The 3,631-nt window shown below is 44.1% G+C and overlaps 1 pseudogene; it reads right to left on the reverse strand.

Moving 5' to 3' along the window:
• Positions 1 to 2,712: 2,712 nt before the first annotated feature.
• LOC142289046 (U2 spliceosomal RNA) lies at positions 2,713 to 2,918 on the reverse strand (annotated as a pseudogene).
• Between the last annotated feature and the right edge of the window lie 713 nt (positions 2,919 to 3,631).

A 3,631-nucleotide genomic window follows, 5' to 3' on the forward strand; every position in this document is an offset into this window, starting at 1 on the left:
CATATTCACGGTTTAAGCCCTTGGGTTCTAATGTGCCCAGAGTACATATCCAGAAAGATTCTCTTTCTTTGAGCTAAACACAAGTCAACAATACATTGTAAGCAGATTCTATTACCAGTCCCACACCATTTTGTGACGCATAATCACACAGTGATCCAATTAAGATTCCAAGTCATCGAACATGTCCAAGCCATACGCAGAGGAGGCAATAGAATTAGGAAGCTCAAAGAAAGGGAATCTTTCTGGATATATACTCTGGGCACATTGGAACCCAAAGGCTTAAACCATGAATATGAAGTACAGACTTGATTCATTGGGCCATGCATGGACATAATGGACATAATTCTAATAGGCAGGACAGGTAATAAGGAGCACAAGGGATATGCTAAAATGTGTTGTGTGACAAGACAGACACAGGAAAGGAGATGATAACAGGTGTAGGGACCAACAAGGTGAGACAAGGGGTATCAGGATAGGGTCAAGTAGGTATGAATGTAGTAATGGGGCAGGCATAGAGAATTGTATGCGAATGTGAATTACAATAAGTCACTAAGGAAAGGAATATGTGAGTGTGTGCCTAATGTAAACTAATATTGTACTGGCAAAATTATAGATGGAAAGGGAGAAGGGGAGAGGGGAGAGAGGAGGCTGTAATTGACTACAAGGGTATGAGTTATGAGTGATCATAGGGATAGTGCTACATAAGTGGAAATACCTATGGAGGACCGGATGTGTAAGCGCATACCTTATACAAACCTATAGAGTGCTGATGGGTGAGAGTGTGATGTTAGATATAAGACATCCTATAGTGAATAGTGAGCCGTAATCAAGTGCAACAGGGATATTTCACGTGACTATGGGAACCTGGAAGGTAAAGAAAGGGGAGAAAAAACTGTTAGACAAGGTAATCAGACAAACATGACAAATAAAAAAACAAGGAAGAATGGAACTCCATACATACTGGAACCATATATAGTGTGAACACGAAAAAGAACCGGGCGTTAGAAAAAATGTGCACGGCCCAATGAATCAAGTCGGTTCTTCATATTCATGGTTTAAGCCCTTGGGTTCCAACGTGCCCAGAGTATATATCCAGAAAGATTCCCTTTCTTTGAGCTTCCTAATTCTATCGCCTCCTCTGCGTATGGCTGGGACATGTTCGATGACTTGGAATCTTAATTGGGCCACTGTGCGATTATGCGTCACAAAATGGTGTGGGACTGGTAATAGAATCTGCTTACAACGTATTGTTGACTTGTGCTTAGCACAAAGAAAGGGAATCTTTCTGGATATGTACTCTGGACACATTAGAACCCAAGGGCTTAAACCGTGAATATGAAGTACAGACTTGATTCATTGGGCCGTGCACCATGTCACCATGTGTGCAATTGCATTGTCCAATGGCTCACAATGGTTATGCGTTTTCATTGGATGGATAATCGAAGCCATGTTTTTTTCCTTTCTCTTGGGTTTGTTGTGTGAGTAGACTATAGGATTAAGTTAGTTACCGCAGGCAGTGGATTTAGCTTCCTGTCTTTGGTCCAGTGGTAGATTGATTGTTTGGTCTATGAGCTGTTATGGGTTTTAATCCAGGTGAATGCCCATGGGCTGCTTATAACTGTGTGAAATATGTAGTTTTACTGGGCTGGGATGAGAGAATCCATCGAAGCATGGTGTAGGGATTGTGGTTCCTGTGTGCTAAGAAGAAAGGCTGGCACCAGCCAGAAAGCCCCATTACAGCCAATAATCAACCGCTAGCCGCTGGAACTCGTTGCTCTAGATCATGTCAAACTCACACCAAGCAGGAATAGATACATTAGCCCACCATCCCACCCAAAGAGCAACTTCTGCTGCGCAGCTGGCTTTCTAGGCAGCAGCGCTATCGTGATGTCAGCGGGGGACATTGTGACAAGCCAGTGTTCCGTCACTTCATGTTGTGCACTGTTCAAACGGAAAATACATCAACAGGCAGACTACAGAAAAGCTTACTAACAAAGGTTAGAGAGGGGCTTTCTCAGAGGGCTTTTTACAGTTTGTCTATTCCCAATTAGCCGTTTAAGTATGCTTAATGAAAGTACTAATTCTTTCATAGGCCGCCCATTCTTAGTATTTGACGTTCCTTATATTGCGGTATCAGGCTTCGCAGCAGGTTGCAAAACATTCATCACCCATGACTGTCCCCAATTGGGCTCAGAAGCTAAATGTCTATCATGACCTCTCTTTTTGAAAGTCCAAGAGCAAGCAAACTCTTCCTCCAGGAGAGGGAGCCAACAGATCACTAAAGACATCATCATTGCTCAAAGAAAACACCGAAAAACAATGGAAGCTTTAATTGGAGTGGAATCTGATAGACAGCACCTGATGCCAAGTCTGCATCTTCTAACACCTGCAGTCACTGCAGCAGCTGAATCCAATGTGTCCAAAAGGGATCTATTCTATTCAATTGCAAATGATCTAGATAAGACTGAGAATAAGATACTGCACGGGACATAGCAGAGTTGGTCAAGTTGAGTGGAGATGAGTTTGCTATTTGGCACAGCTTTTGCATCAATAAAGCAAGTAAAAGGTGTGAAAGATAAAAAAAAGGGTGAAAGTGTGAAAAGTGAATTGGCCAAATTGAGGTGCATATAAAGTTTTTGCTTTCTTTCAATTCACTAATGGGGCTCATTTGAATCAGGTGAATTGAGTTCTGCTTTTGGAAACTGGGTTAAGAAGGGGTGCACCGGTCCTGGAGGTACTGCAATACCAGGTCAATGCGTGGAGTGGACAGAGCAAGATTTTTTCCATCTCCTTGTTCTAAAAATCCATTTAATATATGGTCCCCAGAGAGGGGACGTATCAGATATTAAACTGATAAGAACAGATTTAATTTTTTTTTTTTCTGTTTATCAGTAGGACTTCAAAATAACAAAGGTGATCGCCTCCCGTTGCCTGGGAACCGTCCAGTCACAAGAGGGCTATGTGTCACCAGAAGGCGCACACACTTCCTCAAGGCCGGCAGACGTGCAATCCCAGGCACCTTCCAGTACCGACCAAGGTAGCGTCCTCCGAAACTACACTTGATCTTAGCCAAAAGGCCGAGAAGCTATAACCCGAATTGGTTACGGCCTTGAGTGGCACCCTGGCCTATACCGGACACATCTTAGGGAGAGGGAGACAAACCCACGCCTACAGAAGACATTTTGTCACCCAAGCCAACCCTTGAAAAGGCTGTTTTGCAGAGCAAAAACAAGAAGAATGATGCTTTTTGCAGCCGCCGCCCACTGCAATTAATCTGAATAACTCCTCCTCCTCTAAGCACCTCCCCTCCCCCTTGCAGTCTTTCCAATTCATGATACAAAAAGACGGACGGACAGGACAGGACAGGACAGGCTGCCTGACTTTCCGTCACTGCCACCCTTTGCCATCCTTGCCCGTAGAAAGCCCTTTCATCATCCCCAAAACCTAATCTTTTCCCTTCCCTTCCCAGCTGCGTCTCACTCCCTTTCATTAGGAAGTGAGCGCAGCCTTTTCTCCGTTCTGCACATGCGCGACGTTAAACACAAATGCGCAGGCGTGCGTTCCATTAGCCTCACTGCATTCCACTCCCATACAGGAAGTGGGCGCAGCTATTACTACGGTCGCACATAAA

This window comes from Anomaloglossus baeobatrachus, unplaced genomic scaffold (assembly GCF_048569485.1).
Source record: "Anomaloglossus baeobatrachus isolate aAnoBae1 unplaced genomic scaffold, aAnoBae1.hap1 Scaffold_89, whole genome shotgun sequence".
Taxonomy (NCBI): domain Eukaryota; kingdom Metazoa; phylum Chordata; class Amphibia; order Anura; family Aromobatidae; genus Anomaloglossus; species Anomaloglossus baeobatrachus.